This window comes from Pyrgilauda ruficollis, unplaced genomic scaffold, assembly GCF_017590135.1.
Source record: "Pyrgilauda ruficollis isolate IOZ18807 unplaced genomic scaffold, ASM1759013v1 scaffold126, whole genome shotgun sequence".
Taxonomy (NCBI): Eukaryota; Metazoa; Chordata; class Aves; order Passeriformes; family Passeridae; genus Pyrgilauda; species Pyrgilauda ruficollis.
Window position 1 is genome coordinate 553754 of NW_024510988.1, and position 19376 is coordinate 573129.

The 19376-nt window shown below is 52.4% G+C and overlaps 1 protein-coding gene across 4 annotated transcripts in view; it reads right to left on the reverse strand.

Moving 5' to 3' along the window:
• The window catches only part of CADM1 (cell adhesion molecule 1), a 131725-nt gene that overhangs the window by 111789 nt on the left and 560 nt on the right, over nt 1–19376 (reverse strand). The gene's annotated exons all lie outside the window — the stretch shown is intronic.

Here is a 19376-nt window from a genome sequence, read left to right on the forward strand (position 1 = left end):
GAAGGCTTGGGGCGCTGCAGGAGCCCCAGCCTGGCGCCAGGAGGGCTCTTTCCACACAGCAGGGGCTGAGCCCCCAGGAAATGAAGAGCTGGGGTGGGTGTGGAGCAGAGCTGTGCCCCGGGGAGCAGCTCGCCCGCCCCAGCCCGGCTGTCTCCGGCAGCGAGCGGTGATTTACAGCGCGGGCACTGCCATTACGGCTCCGAGCTCGGGAGGAAAAGGTCCATTAAAAGATTGCTTTTAGTATGAAATTTCACCGGAGATACATTTTCTCTTGTCAAGGGCAACAAATTGCCCACGTAATTTCAGACCTCTGTAGTAAACATCCTAAAAATACAGACTTTTGCAGCAAATCACATTATCTTGAACGGGTTTGCTGAATTCTGTTCCTCTCCGGGCTCAGCCTGGAGCTGGGAAGCTGCCCCAGAGCTGGTGAGCTCTGGCCTGGCCCCAGCAATCTGCACACACCTGCTGAAATCCCACCGAGCAATTTTACAGCACACACCTCTCCAGCAAGAAGGTTCAAACATAACAGTTGCAGAACTTAGACACACAAAAGCGCCAGGACAGATAAGCACATGCAAAAGCTGCCAGGAATGTCACCAGATCCCCTGCAAATGGAGGGCTTTCAAAACTAAATTAGAAAATATCTAACAGTTCTGATCCTATCTCAGAAATAAAGATAATCTCTTTCAGCCACCCTTCCATGATCTTGGGTGCTCATACCGAGAAGAATTTTGTGGAGTGCCCCTGTTCCTAAGAGGTAGGAATTTCATCTCACCCTCCTTGTGCTGCTAAGAACTCCTCCCTTGACCCAAACCCTAACTCCACGCTGTGATCCCTATAAAACCCCACCACCCTGCCTCTGCCTGGTCTTTCATCTGCATCCCCCCTCCTCCCTGGGGGTAATAAATGGATTCTCGAGCTTTCTGACACCAGGACCCATCTCGTTTGTTCCCACGCCTGGTGCTGGCAGCTGCATCCTCCCTGGACACGATGAACTCAGGTGCAACGTGCTGCAACAGAATTTGATGTTTTCAGATGCATTCCTTAAAATGCAGAGGTTTATTCTGCTCCCAAAAAAGACCCAGGGAGGCTGTTGGGATCCTCTGCTGCCCAGTGCTAGAAACGAGTTTATAGCTGATGCTAACCTTGCAAGTGTTTGGATAAACTTCTGCCATTTTCTGAGAGGTCAAATTTGTCACAGAATCTCCTCTGAAAACAAAACACATCCTAATCTCCCCTGTTTCCTCTAGAGGAAGTTGTGCATCTTTGTTACACCAAAAGCAGCAAAGAAAGACACACATCCCAGCAGCACCTCTCAGGTTCAGGTGTTTTTATGTGAATATTCACCTATCCATCTGCTAAAGAACCAGGGAAACTTTGGAAGCTGTTCCCTGTGCTTAAGAAGGTCACCAAGAAACACATTTAAAGCAGAGGGACAGATTCCCAGCAAAGCCACCGGGCCTCCCCCTCACCAGAACCTTCCATCGTCCCCGAAGCGCAGCCGAGGCCGAGCCAGCCTCTGTCAGCTCTCCCAGGGTAACCCAGCTTCCCTCAGACGACCTCTGCAAATGTCAGATCATCCGCCAGCCACCGCCTCGCCTCCCCCTGGAAACGAAGCCAACAGCTGGGAAATCCTGCGTGGCCACACAGGAATCCTGTCCCCAGAGCAGAGGGGTGAGCACAGCCCGGGCTCCTCACCCAGTTTGGGGTTACAGCCAGCCAGGCTCTGGATTCACTCGGCACTTCACTGAGTGAAGCCAGCAAACAAAGCTCCAAACAGTCCCAGGCACAAGCCTTATGAAAAATACCTGCATAGAAATGCACATACATTAAGGCTACAGACCACTGGGTACCTGCCAAAAATGATGGAATACAGCAGAGTTTACTTATTTCTTCTTAATGGCTCCAACATTCCACCTGAAAAATGGGTCCTGGAGCTACATAATTGGGGATAAAAATTAAGCAACAGTTGCCATTTGTCACCAGGGAGGCTGATGGCACACATGGCTCACAGGATCACGCAGAGCACACCTGATCCCAAGGTGCCTGGTGGCTGAGAGCCAAGGGTGCTGCAGATCCAGCTCAGCTGTGAGTCCAAGGTAACATCAAGGTATCACAGACCAGTAAAAATGTGTTTATTGAACAGTGATTGAGCTGTTTTGCTTTCCCCTCCTAACATCCCTTGAACATCTTTCAGTCACAGGCTCCTGCCTGACCATGAATCTTCTCAGAAGGCACCACAACTGGGTCTCAAATTGAATGTCATTTCATGGTTTTGCTGCGACACAGAATCAGGAATGGCTTGCTTGAAAAGGACCTTAAAGACCATCCTGTTCCAAACTCCCTGCCCTTCCACCCGACCAGGCTGCTCCAAGCCCTGTCCAGTCTGGGTCTTGAACACTCTCAGGGATGTCCTTCCTCTCAGCCCTCTTTTCCTGTGGCTAATGTGGCAAAATTTTTAAACCAGAACAAGCTTCTCCACCAGTTTAACACCACTGTTACACCAACACCAGTAACAACCTCAAATTCTCACCGTGGGAAGCACTGCCAAGCAGAGGGCAGCAGAAAGGTGCCCTGTTTGGTGGTTGTCCCCCTACCCCACATGCATGTAGGAAGCCTCTCCTGAACCTTCTTTCCCTCCCTGACCTCATGGCAATGCCAGAAAGTAAAAAGAATCTTTTCTTTTTCCTGCCAAATCAACTCCCAGAGACTGTCACAAGGCTGGTCCCGTTATCCAGAGCAGTGATGGGAGCCTTTCATTCCCATTGCTTCAGCCCGGCTCTAAGTAAGACCTGCCACAAAGGAAAACAGTTTAACACCCTTTAATATGTAAACAAGTTTTCAGGAAACTGGAGCAAGCAGAGAGGAAGAAAAACAGGTTTTATTTACAGGTTTCCTGACGCTATGAAGGCACATTTTGATTTCATTCCCATACAAACAGCTCTCCCTGGGAAGTTCCGCCTTCATCTCCTCATTCACTTCTGTCTGTCCTCTCAAAGGAGGCAAGGAAATATCTCAATCCTCACGCTTTTTTCCAATCACAAAGCAGCCCAAAATAAACACGAGAAGGCTCTGAACCAGTAAATATTCTTAAGTACTTGACACCCAGTTCCCTCGGAGAACTGCACAGATTGCACATTCACAGAATGCCGGGATTCTTCGCACATTTTCCAGGCCATGTTTTCCAGAATTTACAGTTTCTTCCAAAATATTGTGCAACATATTACACCACCAGAATACGCAACTGCTTGGCTGGACACACAAAATTGGTTCATTTTCTCTTTTTAATCTCTTTCAGGTGATGTTTCCATTATGATTTTTTCGGCCAAACCAACAATACAATAAAACCATTCCCTAAATCCCCTGAAGAGTTCAAACCATCATCTGTTCTGCACCGAGCACCAACTCTACGGAATTTGTTCTAGGAGAGTGTTGGAAGCGAGTCCAATAAGTTGGAAGTCAATTTAATTCTTTCAAATTCAACTATCAGAGATCTCCAGCCTCACTGGGGAGAGAGAAAATCATATATATGTATACATACAGATATATCTATAGACACACACAGAGCTAATCCCCTGCCCTGGCTGCTCCTGTTCCCATCTGCAAGGCCCAGGACCCCAGGTAACGCCAGCCACGCGGCATCAGTGCAGTTATGACCACAGAGCTATTTTGGTTTTATGCACAGACTTTACTACCACCTTATAAAAGAAGGATTTCCAGAAGGCAAATGGACCGACGTCTCAAAATAGAGTGTTTACATTAACGCTTGGCAAGCAGAGCCTGCAAACAGAGATGAATAGAGATAAGCTATAAAAAACACCGTGGACGTTTACTTGCTGGAATAGGAGCTTGTAATCCAATTTCAGGTCCTTCTGCCAAGTGTTACACACAGCATCTTTGTGTGTGAGATTCCAGCCCCGTCCCCCACGGCCCCTCCGCGAGGATCAGCCAGCGAGGAGAAGCGGCAATTCCGGCGGAACGCTCCATTAAAGAGCTGTTTGGATGGGGACTGACGAGCTGGCTATACCCAAACTCACTGTCCTTCCATTTGTGAGAGCATTAAAAGATCAGGAAAGGACAATAAATGCTGCCTGAGAGGCACGAGGGATGGCGGAACAAGGGCGGAAAAACAAACCTTCCCGCACCTTTCTGCTGTTAATGGACAACAAACAGGCTTCGCCGGCATTTGGAGGCTCACGAGAGCCCCGCGGACGGAATTACTGCTTGGTAATTAAACGTGTCTGTTTGTTCCACACACAAGACACAAAGTCACGCAAAACAAGCCAATCTGAGCCAGCCCTTCCTGGCTGGAGCAGAGCAGGATCACCTTGGACCAGCGGGCACAACCCCACGTCCCACTGCCATGAGACCAGAGCGGGGGAATTCAGCCCCAAGGGCTGACTCCACCCTCCAGAATTTTGTATTTCTGAGAGCTCCTAACAGCCCTGATTACACTGGGGTTTGGTGGTTTTAATGCATGAAGTTTTGGTTTTAGAGCTTCTAATATCACCTGACATCCGGGAAGAATTCTTCTTCCGCTGGATTTTCGTTTGACACAACACAGCAGAGATCCCTAATTCAGTTAATCGCTCATCACATAAACAAAGAAACCTCTTGAGAGCCAGAGAGCAACACGCACATGTATTTGCAATGCATAAGAGGATATTTTTTTTTAAATGGTAACAATGCAATCTATTCAGTGTGAAGAGTCTGGGAGGCCAATTAAATACTTTGGGTTCCATAATTATAATTGCAGTAATGAATAAGAAGGAGCATTACAGCTTGCACAATGCAGTTCCTCCTCAAGTCAATGATTCAGTTCTTGTCTGCTTTCAACTAACCTTTTGTGTCTCTTCATATCAGATCTTGCAGATTACTTTGAGTAGAATAAAAATATCCCCAAATATCCCAGGTAATGTAATACATTTGGCATCCCTTGATTATGCCTACACACAGCCTACAGAAGGGATTATGCACTAAGTGGATAACACTCATTTTGATTAATTTTAGACATTAGTGAAAATTCAGCAAGGCTCCAGCTACCATCTGAATGCCCCTGGCAAGCCTGTGGTGACAGGTGAAAGCTGAAACTTGATTGCCTGGGGTTTTTTGAGGTTTTCCCCCCCTTTGGAAGAGCTTTTCCTGATCATCCTCTGCCTGGAAAGCGGCTTTGGTAAAGGACTCTGCTCCCTCATTTTCCTCCCGAAGCAGCTTTTATCCTCCATGTGTCTGCAGAGATCAGCCTCGGGAAATTGAGGACTCACTCCCAGAAAAGTTAACCCCAAACTGCTCCATTTCTACTCAGACAAGTAAGAAATATGTTTTGGTTGGTTGGGTTGGATGGTTTGGGTATTCTGCCAAACATCCCTAGGACTCCCCCAGTCTTGCTGCCCACTGTACTTGGCTGCATTTTGAGAATCAATCACCTTACAGAAATCTCTTAACTTCTGAGCATTCCCAAATACATGAAATAAAGGACTTTTCCCATAGAATTATCACATTTGGTAAAACCTTCCCACGATTTCTCACGCAAAACAAAGCCTGAAGGACAAAGGGTTAACACTGGGCTGCAGCTGCACAGGCACCAAGTGCCCCCCTTTGTCTCCAGGGAATGAAAACATGAGATTTGAGCACACCCAGCTTTATGAATTCAAAACTTCAGACACTGCCTGCAAGAGAGCAAAGCAACATCCTTCACAGATGCACAGAGAAAGGGAAAAGTTAATTTTATTGATGGAAGACCCAAAAAAAGGCAGATCCTAATCTGTGGGAGTGAAAAATCTCCTGCTCTGTACAATAAATGGGACCTGGAGCACCAGACACTGCAGGGATTTATTACCTGAGGAGACAACAAAACCCACCTTCCCTCTGGGTTAAAGCAAGGCACTTTTGGACTGTCACTGCTTGTCAGGAGCAACTCTGAGGATCTGATCACCAAGGAACAACCCACACATTTCAGCGTATTCTGCGTGTATCACCACGAGAATCAGGCCTTTGGGAACCCTTCTGAACCCAGTGCCTGCCTCCAGAAACTCACCTGGGCACCCTGCCCACCTGAGCACACCTTCAGGCACGCCCAGCCACCCTCGGTTTGCTTCTCTTTGGTGTTTTCCAGAAAAAGTCTGATTCCAAAAGTCAACCCTCGCCTGGCTGAGGACGGCACAGAGGCCAAAAGGAGCTCTTCAAGATCACTAATTAGTCACTTACTGCCTTCTATCAGGGCAATTCCAGAGCCTGTCATGGGCTGTAAGGAGCCTCACCAAGAGCCCCACGTCTCCTGCAATTAGCACAGACCTGGGAAGGCAGCGCTGCGCAGTTGGGTCCGAGCACACACGGCCACGAGTTGACATCTCCTGTTGACTGAATTAGAGCATCTTCTAATGAGGCTCGCTTCAAAATCATTTTCCATCCATTTGCTCATGTCAGCATCAATGTATTCAGCATTATCTACCAATTAGTAAACCGGAAAACATTCTTTAGATAATCTAAAATCTCGCTAAAATATTCAACGTGTCATTCATTTACTACAAACTGCCCTATAAAAACAAATTACTGGAACCAGCTGTCACAAAGCAACAAGTGTCTCGGGACAAAGTGGTTTTTAAACCAAGGGCTTTCCAGGACACACGTGATGCATTGCTCTTCTGTCTTCATCTCCAGCAGAACCGGTCACTCCAACACTGTTCCTGTCCCCAGCGAGCAGGTGAAGCCACTGCAGGCATTGACACCACAGGAGGATGCAGATCACTCTGTACTGGAGTTCAGAAGGACATCCCAGGGATCAGGGGTGAGGGCTGGGGAGGGCTCACCCTTTAGAAGGATCCAGTGTTTGGAGCTTTCACTTTTTGGCTCCTTGGACCAGTCCAGTGCCAAGGATGCATCACCACGAAGGAGGCATGACCCAAACCAGGTACCTCCTCAGGTGTGCAGCTAGGGATGAGCTCCCCCGCCATTCCAGGCTTCTTCAGGACTGACAGGCTCAATGGGAAGGTGTCTTCCACTAGATCAGGGTGGCAGGGACCTCAAACTGCTCTCCCTGTGCACGCCAAGCTGGGTGAGCAGTGCCAGGGCTGCAGCTCAGGTAGGGCACGGTGCCAGCCCCACAGCAGCACCGGCCCAGCCAGGGGCCACTCCAGCAGGATTCCCAACCCAGCAAACGCCCTGGCAGCAGCTTCCATCCAGGATTATCCAGACCAGGGCAGTGCACGGCCTCAGCAGGGCGAGGATCCCTCCCAGCACAACATCCTCACTGCCAGAGCCACCCCAAATCGTCCCCCCTCTGCCCCTCCACTTGGGGCCACACGTGTCAGGAAAAGGACTCTTCATGCCATGGCAAACACAGGGCAAAACCATTTTGTTTGAGGATATTTTGTGGTTTTTTACTCAAAAGACGCAAAACCCCTTGGTTTTCCCTAAGTTTTGCAGGCACAGGAAGGGTGTTTTGGAGGATGGCTGTTTTTATTTTTAATCTCTTGAGTGTGGCAGAGCAGTAAATCTTGCATTATGCTCTGAAGACTGTCAGGTTTGGGCTTCATTTTGGTCTCAGATTAGACTCCTGAAGCAATGAATCTTCCATCACGGAGGCCATTACCAACCCAGTTTTCCTTCATTTTGGACTGCTTTATCCCTGATTGTGTTATCAAGCTCACCTCCAAGCGCCTCAGCCGCGAGGGGCTCAGCAGATCCTGCACCAGGGGAGCTTTAGGTTGGATACTGCCAAAATTCCTTCCCTTAAAGCGTTGTCCAGCCCTGGCACAGGCTGCCTAGAGGGGGTCACCACCCCTGGAGGGATTAAAAGCCGTGTGGATGTGGCACTTGGGGACATGATTTAGTGGTGGCCTCGGCAGTGCAGGGTTAATGGTTGGACTCGATGATCTTACAGGGCTTTTCTAACCTAAACGATTCTCTGATTCTAAATTACCATATGCAAATTGTGATCATTAAAAGGCATTTATAAAAATCAAGTAAAACAGCCCATGAATATTGAAAAACGTTTAAGTGTTAAGTTAAACGACAATTTTCAAAACACACGAAGGAAATCTGACCGTAACCAACCAGTCCCATGAAATACCATATCTATCATCAACTTTTTAATTACCAATTGATCAACATGTAGACAGTGTAATAGCTTACAGCTTTTAATTACTGAACTATCAAAATTCCAACCAAAAAAGGAACCTCCAGAGATGAAACTGTAATGCTTGATTATTCACTGCTACATAATGAATGATTTGTTTTTAAACAAGATGTCAAGTTCCTCATGTAATCCATCTGGATGTGTGACTCCGCAAAGCTCACACTGCCCATACTAAGTACTTGGGGCTCCTCTTCTCCCTTCCCTCCTGATCCCACAAGTGAAGGGTTTTGGGGGATTTTCCCCCCTTAAGGCAAAACAGTCCTGAGTCGGGGGGCTGACAGGCAGAGCGGCTGCCAGAGCTCGCTGCGGATCCAGACACGCTGCTGCAGCTCCCTCCAAAGGGACAGGTTTTGCCTGGGAGGGAACAGAGCTCCTTCCAACCTGCCTGCACTCCGAGAAAGCAGCTCTAAAGCAAGGAAGGCAGGCAGGGAGGGTGGGCAGGGCCGTGCTGCTCTCGCTCCGCACGCTGCGAGGCCCCGGCGCCGAGGATTTGGGATGCAGCTCCCAGGTTCTCCTCCCGCAGCCCGCGCCGAGCCAGCGCTGCGAGGATTTAAGTGCTGGCATCACACAGAGAAGCACTTCGGGGTGGGGAGAGGCTTTTATCTCTGCCCTAAATTCAGCGTTGAGCTGAACAGCACATCCACAAATCCCCTCCACGCACAACACAGCTGGCCTCTCCTCCCGTGTTTTATCCTAATAACCGTTCCAACCTCAGAACTCCAAATCACCCCCACAAATCTCCCTTTCTGTGGGCAAATGCAAAAGATCCGCAGGTTTTCAGGACCACGATCAGGATCACAGAACCCTCCACAATCCCCACCCTCCCGGAGAGGATTGTGCCAAATCCAGGCTCTTTGCGTTCAGAGAGACACTTCCCAGAAACACTCGTTTGCAAATTCAGGGTTCTGAGCAGGGATGTAAAACATTCTGGAAATAAGACTGCTAAACAAGGGCGGTTCAAGCAGAGCCCATCAGTCAATTAAAAATAAAACTAGCAGCAAATAACACATTTGTTCCATCAGCCCAGTGGCAGCGACGAGCATCCCTCAGCCGGAGCCCTGGTGCACGACCCTACAGATGTTCCCTGTGCACATCAGCCCCCAATAGCTGTTCCACAGAACAGCATCTGTTCCCACAAAAACAGGCAACAAGAGCCTTTTCTTTTCCCCTCATCACAGCCTCGGAGCCCCAGTTGTTGCCAACCAAAGCCGACAGTACTTCCCCCATAAATTCACCCACTCCAGCCACATCTGGGCTTTGATTTCCACACGGAAACCACAAGCTCCTTCCTCCCTTGGGAAGCTGCTCGCACGCCGAGCTTGTACAGATTCCCACATAAGAAATTCAGTAATCAGTCCAGGAGCTGTAAGCACTTATGACAACAATATCTATCAACACTTAACCATATTTACAACTAAATCATGTAAATACCAGGCAGCTCTCCTCTGCATGCTGATAATCTGGACAAATGAAGGCTGAAAAAAGCCACTCCAAGAGGAGACCAGACAAACAGGATGGGTGGGAAACAAGCACCAAGATCACAGAGAGCACTGAGGACACGACAGCAGAGCCCCCAGGGCCACCCTGCCTGACAGCCACGAGCCCCCAGCCATCCACAACACCTCCCTGTGCTTGGCTCTGTGCATTTTCTGTATATACGTGTGTATTTCGTGTCCATTTCGTAAATACTTCATCTATGGGATCTGTATATTTCTCAGAAAAACAGGGACAAGCTGCTTCAAACACCTACCCAGAGCTCTTCCCTCTCCATCTGCCTTTGAAATCCTTATAAATCCTAGGAACCAATTTAAAATTAAAAGATCCCAATTTCAGAGAGGCTTTTCTGTCCCCCTCCCTCGCCCCCCCCCAAGATGGACCATTTTATTACAGCCATTAAACTGACAAAAGTGACTTTTCAGCTGGTTCACTGAAATGCCGCTTCCACAGCAGTTTAGCAAACACTTTCCCAGACCTTTATAAAGGAAAAGTGATTCCGTATGTAATTGGATTTTTTGGCACAACAAAAATACCAAGTTATTAAAACTCTCACATGGCTTTGGATTGTGTCTTTAATGGACGCCAGCATCCTCAAGTGCTACAAAGACATTTTACAAAAAGCAACGAGGAGCTGCATTTCCAAAGGTTTCCCAGAGGATTCAGGGACAGTTTTCAGCAAGATTTTCTCTTTGGGCAGTGAAATCCAGGAGGAGGAGGATCCCAGCACTTTCTTCCAATATCCTCCTTGTCCATGCACACCCACCAACATCCACATTAATTCCAGCACAAAATCCCCTCCTCCCTCAGGACACCCACTGGATTGGTCACTTCTCCCTGGGAAGAAGCAAATGACCAGGCTGAAAATAGCTTATTAATCCTCATTTATTTCCTGCAGGATCGTTTCAGTCACTCCCTACCTTCGGACAGGATTTTTACACCCCCACAGCCCTATCACCCACGGAGAATTTTCATTTCCTTGTCCTGCCTTGTCCAAAGAAGTCAGATTTAGAGGGGTGCAGTGCATGAGGGGAAGGAGAGGAAGAAGCAGTGGCTTGTGAATACAACAGGTTGTCCACAAGAGACTTATTCTTGTAGGAACTTAAAAAGAATCGTTCTGTAGGAAACACTGAAATCCCATTTAATGGGACTCTTGCTAAACCTCCCCCTTCCAAAACAGGAATGAGATCAATAGATCCACCCAGCCTCAACAAAAACCAGAGTACCCCAAACCCGACAGCTGGACCGACCTTCCTGAGCTGCACTGCACACACATCCTAACATTAACACGGAAATTTTGGATCCAATTGGCTAATGAGAGCCTGGAGGAGCGAGTCGTCCTTTAACTGTGCATCCAAAACTCTCCCAGAGTGATTTAAGAGCCACAGCACTGGGTTTGCTATAAAGCCTCTGTTTACAAGGCTCCACGGATTCCTACAGAGCAGTAAGTGATTTGCCTCCAAGTATTTCCTTTATTCCTGGGCTGGGAGCGTCTCCCCCTTTCCCTGGCGACGTCTGAAGGGAGCACCGTTAATCTCCCGTCTATCCCGCTTTAATCTTCACCCTTCCCAGGGAGAGGCACGGCTCTGCTCCTCGTGCTGAGGAAGCAATACCTGGCAGTTATGGATTCAGGGAGTTGATTAAACCTGTACCTTCTGTTAAAGATTCTGGGGAACGATTAAGGCTGTAAGACCTTTAAATCGAAGGAAAAGCTGTTTGTGTGGACAGAGCTCAGCAACCTCAGCGTGGGATTCGCTTTCGGTGGTTCTGCCTACTCAGGGATGAGTAACGTCTCCTCTGGAGCCACCCACAGACCAGGAGCTGAGGAAGACTGCCTTTAACTGTGACAGGGCAAGAAAAGCCACTGTGTGTTGTGACCCCAGACACAGGCTCTGAATGACACGAGTCTTCATTCCAAGCAGTCCGTAAAATCACAGTAAATGAAGAGCAGAAGAGAAAAGTGCCAAAGGAGAAATCACACTCGTGTTTTTTGCACCAAGAGAAACCTTCCCTGCATCCACCCTCCAACAGCGACCACGGCCAAGAAGCAGGAGCAGGTTACACAGGTTCTGCCTCATCCCAGCACGAGTCACCACAAGCACCTACACAGGACAGGGGTGTCACAGTGCCTGACTGCTCTGCTCCAGACAGGGACCTGCTCTGCCTCTCATCCCCCAGGACAGGAATCCTCCTGCAAACCCGGGGAACCGCACGCTGCTTCTCCAGGCTGCACAGCGCCGCAGCAAACGAGGGCGGCAAAGGAACGAATCTGCCCGCAGACCTGGAACTGCTGTCAAGCCAACTCCAAGACAACTCTTCCCAAGGCAAGCAGGGTTTGGCTTTGTTCGTTCCTGCTGAGCCCAGCCTGGAAAAGCTGGCTGGCTCCGAGGAGTCCTAACAAACCAAGCGTCCCCCAGCGCTCCGCCTGACAAAGCTGCCGGCCGCTGATGACAAGCGCTCAGGGCTTTGATGGTTGTCAGGCAGCTTCCCCAGCGCCAGGGAGCCCAGTCAGGCTGTCACAAAAACGATAACAGGGACGGCACTGCTCGGGATCTCGGCTCTGAGCATGCTACCCCGTCACCCACAGCCCTCCCCGAGCAAGGCAGGCAGAGATCTGGGCACGAAGGCTTTGTAAGAGCTGCTGACACCCAAACCAGCACAGCGGGCTTTGTGCTTAGCAGAGCCTGTGAGTGCATGGCAAGGGCTGTCCTCAAACAGCTGAAAACAGCACCTAATTCCATACAGAGTGGGAAAAGCGGGAGCAGTAACCCTTGGGAGTTTCCCTGTTCCCACCAGGCTTCTAACACCATGTCTGCATTAGCCAACAGGAACGAAGACATCAAAGAGGCAATGGGAGCACAGGCAAAGAGGTCCAACCATGTTTCCAAGCAAAACAGCTTAGAATGAAATGCAAAACAAACGCAGTACAGCAACAGCCCTCTACATGTGGATATTTCAGGTTCTCATTACTATGAAACCATTCAGGATTAGCAGAACAACCTCACAACCAAACTCCACGGAGCAATGCAGGGTTTCTGTGACCACAGGCACTGCAGCAGTGCAGGCAACTGTCCAGATGCTCTGGAGCAGTGCCAGCATTAAAAACTGGGGTGGGTGGGCAGGTGGATGGATGGAGGGATGGATGATGGATGGATGATGGATGGATGGATGGATGGATGGATGGATGGATGGATGGATGATGGATGTCCACTTGCACCCAGCCAGCACAGAGGCACTGCACAAAGAGAAGCCTTTGCAGCTGAGCCAGCAGCTCTCCCCCCTGGTCTGACCCAGCTGGACCATTTCAACACCTCTCCACAGACAGAGGGCAGCTGCTGCCCAGAGTTATCCCGTGCCACGCCAGGGCAGCGAGGCAGAAGCGGCTTTGGAGAAAGTCACGGTGCTTTTCCAAGGTCAGGGATGTATTGGCATCACGGAGCACATCCCAGAGCAGCATCACTGTGATAAATGCAGGAAGTGAGAACGCTCTCTCTGCAGAATTAGGGACAGATGTGCCTCTGCTCAGCTACAAAACCAGGGCCATGGGGGCACATGGAGCCTTTCTTTCTGCGTGTTAGCCCAGAGGCGACACAGAAAGTTCCCTTTCCAGCCCAATTCTCACAGAGCCCGACTTTGCTGCAACCCCAGCTCCAAAGCTGAACACGAGTAATGTTGAAAGTGCTCTGCCAGGGAAGCTGCCAGGCAGCCTCATTTAAAAACAGGGAAGCAGCAACAAGCAGTTCCTCATGCTTGATCCGATTACTCTGATCTCTCTTTTGACGCTGCAGACTCAGACTCGTATTTCTATTGCTGCACGGGGGGAGAAGGGGAGGGAGGGAATGTCACTTTGCTGCTTCATATTTCTTTCTTCCTGTCACACTTTGCAGAGGGATACACACTGCAAGAGCTGACAGGAGCGGGGGTCTGGGGTGCACTCACCTCACAGAGGAGGTGCCACACAGGCCAGTGGCCCCAGGACCCCGCTGGGCCCCCACCCACAGTACCAGCACTCCCAGACCAGCCTTGCTGGAGCTTGCCCCAGTATGGTCTCATGCTGTCCACGAGAAATTAATCTCTATAAAAGCATTACTGCTCTATTTCTGTACCAAACGTTGAGGTGCCTCAGGTCCAAGAGTCATCACATTTGGGACCAGCACCCAAGTGCTTCTCTGTGAAGGGAAAGCCCCACTGCAGAGGTGCAGTCACAGCCACCGGCTCGAGAGCCCTGCTGACAGCGTGGGGAATGCAGTGACATTTCCAGTCTGGAAGCAGACCTTGGAGGAGATCATAAATCAGATACAGGCTCACTAACTGCTAAAAGAGGACACCACGAGATCAGAGCAGTTTATTCCAGACGTAACCTGAACCCAGGGGTTTATACACCCAACTCCTCCAGTCTGAGCACAACTTTAAAAGGTGACATGACCCTGTAGGCAGCCTTGGCTCTGATGGCTCACTGGCATCTCCCTGATCTGCAGGTAGACATTTCCAGCCCCCAGGGCTGCCACTGCTCAGCCAAGAGAAAATGGGACATTTCCTAGGGAAGGCTCAAGCCAGGAGTGCAACTACTGAGAGAAAACTTCACAGCTGGGATTGGCAGAGGAGGAGAGTTTCCAACACAACTTTTTTTCCACTGCCAAATGCACACCTGGGCTTTAAAACCTATTGGCAGTCAGTTACTGTAAAGAGACTATTCCCCCTCCAATGCTGGCACCTGACTGGGACTGCCACTAAGAGGGGAGGGGGCACCTGGGCTGTGTCATTTGGGCAGGACCACAGCAAACCCACCACAGACCTGCCAGCAGGCAGCACCTCTGTGTGAGACTGTCAGCAAACCAACATCAAGGAGCTGTCAGCACTTCCAGGGACAAAAAAAAAAAAAACCTAAAAAAGCAAAACTAAAGACATTTTCCAGTTAAGCTACAGCCCACAAAAGTTTTATATCTCTGAGCAAAGAGATGCGCCTAAGTATCTCTTTGATCCTTCAGACTGGAACTTAATGGGGTATCAAATATTCTACTGATTCACCTTGAGAATTTGGTAAGGGCAGAGTCTTTGTAATGCTCAAGTTTTTAAACCACAGAAGAACACAGTAAATTAAAACCACACCACAGGGTAAAAATAGCCAGCCCAACCCTACAGAGGGACATTGTTGGTCTAAAATAACCAGGAGGGAGGGCAGCAAATGTCCCTGGCACAACCCAGCCAAGTGTTTTAAATGCAAGCAGCCACCAGGCACATACTGCGGGTGAGGGCTCAGCAACGGCTCCGAGAAACCCCGAGAACCAAATCTCCTTGGGGATCTGCATTCCTTGCTGGAATTTGGGATGGGTGGAAAAGACTGACACAAAACTCGGGTTTTCAGAGCCTCATCCAGCAGCATACAGTGGCTTGCAGGGCTCCCCAACACCCAACTCAACACCCTGCAAAAATGTGAGAGCCTGATGTGCAACACAGCAGGAAAACCGAGAGGTTCAACAGGTAACGAGGACACCGGGAAGAAGAAAAACTGTTTCCACAGCAAAAAAGGCTGACAGCAGGCGGGTGGTGGTCACACATGGGCAGGGCCATCAGAGGAGTCGCCTGCAGCCACAGTATCGCAGCTGGGGCTCACCCTGCCCTTGCAAATTAAAAACTGGAATAACTAAATGCAGCCGGTGGCTGAGCCACAAACGCCGGCTCATCGCGGCGGGGCAGGGCAGGCCGACAGCTCACTGCGTCCAATCCACAGAGCCGAGAGAGAGCGAACCAAGCCTCGTGGCACTTCCCTTCCACCTCGCCTGCCACACATCCCAACCCACCCTCTTCCCCAGCACGCTGCCCTGAAGCGCCTGAGCCCACGCCGGGCGACCTTCAAAGCTTTTGTGGTGGAGCTCCCCAGGAACCGCAGCAGCAGCTGCTCTCGGCAGCGTGCAATTACGTCCCGGGAAAGAGACTGATTTATGGAACTTAAACAAGTACATACCACTCCTAATTACAACATTCCACCTAGGGTCTCTCCTTCGTGGCAGGTTTCCACAGCGTCCCTTTATTTAGCGCCGGTGGGTTTGCACCTCACAATGTCCCCCGGAGGAACAAGCACAACTTATTTTTTTTAACGTGTAGCATCCAGTTTCTCGGTAGACACTGGCTGTGTGTCCAGCTTTGCTTGTGCTCTCAAACCACTGTGTTAAGTACTCACTTCCTGGCTCAGCTCCAGGGAAGGATGCAGCCTCACGCTCCTCTCCTGGAGCCTGCTCAGATCTGGAGCCGCAGACAGGAACCGAAATGTTTGGATTCAGGAGGGAGCCCCTGCTTTCCTGACACAAGTACCACCAAGTGCCACCAACACCCAGAAGAGGAACAGGTTGTCAAAACCCCTATACAAAGTCTGACAATAATCCCTAGGAAAACAGCCATTCAAGAGAAACATCCAAAAAACTCTGCCTACACGCAGGAAGGTGGCTTTGCTTTCTATGAGCAAATGTGTTCTGAGGAGTGCTTGGATGGTCCATTCAAACAGAGGGTGTATCCAGGCTGGAACACGGGTTTTACTCCGGGTGGCCTCAGGCAGACGCAGGGTTAAGGAGCTGACCCATTTTCCACCCGGCAATAGGGCAGAGCTCACCGATGGATGGCACAGGCACGGCCCCACCGGTCCTGGCAGGGCCGGGGGAAGGCTCGCCAAGCGCCCGGCTGACGGAGCCAGCGCTGTTTGATTACAAAGCCTTCTTTATTTACACACCAGGAAAGACAGCGCAAGGCAAACAAAGGCGACGGCAGCGCAGCATCAGCAGAACGGCCGCTGCTACGGCCGGGGGTCCCCGGGGAGCGCGGCTCTTCTCCGGCCTCCTGCCACCACGGCCACCTCTGCGCACCAACAGCGGCCACCCGTGCCAAGGGGACACCGGCAGCGCCCATCCCGGCGGTGTCCATCCAACAGCGTCCACCCCGGGGATGTCCATCCTGCAGAAGGTGCTGACAGCCGCCCCTCCTCAGAGCAGAGCACGCACGGAGCAGAGCCATCTCCTCGCCTTCCCATCCTCAGGAGCCTCCTTGGCAGTGGTTTCAAACCAGATTGTCGTGCTTATAAACCTGGGCTCAACTGCCTACACGCAAGACAAATGAGCCCAAGCTGCAACCCAGATGGATCACTTTATTCCCCAGCCCCTTCCCCGCCGGTGTTTGCGTCGCATGCAGAACGCAGCGCGCGTTGCTGAAGGCCAGGGACGAGCAGACTCGCCTCGCTTGCATACAAAGGCTCCTTGGAAACTCACTCTGTGTTTACAAAGGAGCCTGGCTCAGCGCAGCCGTGCTGGGAGCGCCCGCTGCCTTCGTGGGGGGCTTCTCCCGGGCCTTTTTGGTGTCGGCAGACACGGAGGCTGCAGCCACAACCAGCCCTGGCCAGCCCCTCGCAGCTCCGTGCCACGGCCAGGTCGCGGCTCCACGCCGACGCCGTCTCCAAACACCTCCTGAGGCTTCTGCTGGAAAGTTGTTCTCCCTGAAGTGCCGAGTGCCAGCGCAGACAGACTCCGAGTTCCAGCCCGGTGCTGCCCAAGCGCCTCAGAGTGAGCCGAGAGCGCTCCTCAGCCCTCGCCCTGCTGCACAGGGGCATCAGGAGCTCCACGAACCGCAAAGCGTCGAGAGCGGCTGGAGAGGAAGCACAGACACACACGGATCCACGCGATCGCACAGGCTCATCCCAAACCAAGTCTCGCTGCTGCCTATTGCTGCTCCAGTCGCCTCGGTGAAAGGAGGCAGCAGAACCCTCAGCCGCGCTCCGCATCACGGGGTGCCACCACGGCGGTGACACAGCGCTGGCACCGCTGTGCCTCGGGTGGCAACCGTGCAGGAGACACAACGACAGCACTCTGCGCTCAGCGCTGACGCTGCCACCTCACACTAATTCTCTCTTCGCTGAACACTGAAGCGAAATAACACCGTTAGCTTGGAAAAGGGGGAGAATGGGGGGGAAAAAGGAAAAAAAGCTCCTCAGCTGTAGGGAAATTTCACCTAAACGCAGACAGTCTGGGATTTTATGCTGCGATTCACAACACAGCACCGCAACCACAAAATATCTGTCTTACCACAACCTCAGCTCACGCCGCACGGTGCTTCTCACCCCGGTGCTCGGGTCAGGCACAGCCAGTGCACAGCCAGTGCGAGCCAGCATCCAGCCCTGCTTTTGTTTGCCTTCAGCAGCTCTGCGATCCCAAATCACAGTTCCACCCGTTGGCTGGGCAGCGGAGAACAGGCTGAGCCTGCCGGGGGATCACTCTGGCCTCCAGTTAAAAACTGCTCTTAGAGAATTTGAGGTGAGCAAGACAGCAAAACAAAGGATGAACGCGGCCGTCCAGGAGCCGGGCTCGTATTCCCAATCTGAGCGTCTCTCCCAGGACCAGAGTTCCCAGGTCACACCGGCGGGAGACTCACCAGGCAGCGAAAAGCACCGAACACACAAACAGCACCTTGTGACGAGACATCTGAGAAGCTACAGCGCGGCGACCGCAGGAACCCCGGGCGCGGGGGAGCCGGAGCGGAGCCTTTCCCCGGCAAAGAGCCGCCGCGGTGGCTCCTTTCCTTCGCTCCGGCTCCCCGGAATGGGCTCGGGGCTGCGCAGCGCCGGCATCGGGGCAGAGTCGCCCTTCGGGGCTGCCCAGCGCAAGCGAGCGCAGCCGGGAAGCGCAGCCCTCGCCGGAGCCGGCGGGAGGGCACCAGCCCCGGCCCCGTCCGCAGGGGGAACAAGCTGAAAACGACCCCGGCGATCTCCCCCCACCACCATCCCACCAAAAAGGCCGCCCGGGAAGAGCGGGGAAGGCATGGACATGTACACAGGCTGTGAATAAAGCTCTTTGTTCGCCGGGCTGGCGGCCCCTTCGTCCCCCCTTTCCTACGAGCGGGATTCAACAGATCGTTCAATGGCCTCTTGTTCTTCCCAAACATCCCGCACACAGCACCCGCTCCTACGGCCGTGCGGCCCCGCGCCGCCCCACGGACATACTGGAAACGTGAACGGCGTTAACGGGGGATGTTCGAACCGAAGCCACCGGACACGAGCGCAGTCGCTGCTGCGGCTCCCGGCCCGGCGGGGAGCGATGCCGGGCGGGGTGGGGGGCTCGCCCAACGCACCGGGCACACCGCAGCCCGAGGGTGCCGCGGAGAGAACCCAACCGGCCCCGCTCGGGGGGCCTCGTTAGCCACACTGAAGCAGCCAGCGCCCGTTCCAGCCGCAGCGCCCGAGCCGGGCGAGCGCCCCGAGCGCGCCCGGCTGGGCGGGGGGCGCGGCTGCGGCAGGGGGCACCGGGGGAGAGGGGAGAGGAAGGAGAGAGAGGGGCGGGAAGGGAAGGAGAGGGAGAGAGAGAGGGAGAGGGAGAGCGAAGCGTCGCGCAAGTTCCACTCAGATTCCAACAGGTTCCCTGCTCCCGCAGGGGTGCAGCATCCCCGCGCCGCCGCAAACACCGGGGGGGCGGAGAGGGGGGAGATGGAGGGGGCGCGCAAAGCAATTAGTTTTTAATTGCGGGGCCGCTGATGACCCCCCGGGCAGCGGGAGAAGCCGCTTCCATGGAAACGGCAGCGGCTGCCCGCGCCGCGCCGCCACGCGCGGGTGAGCCCGCCCGCCGCTCCCGCCGCCGGGGGCGCTTCCCCGGGACCACCGAGCGCTCCGGGCACGGCCCGAGGCGAAGGAGGGCGGGCGGGGCCCCCCCGGACCCGCCGCAACCGGGGCTACCCGAGCGCCGCCGCGATCCCCGAGCGCGAACCCCCC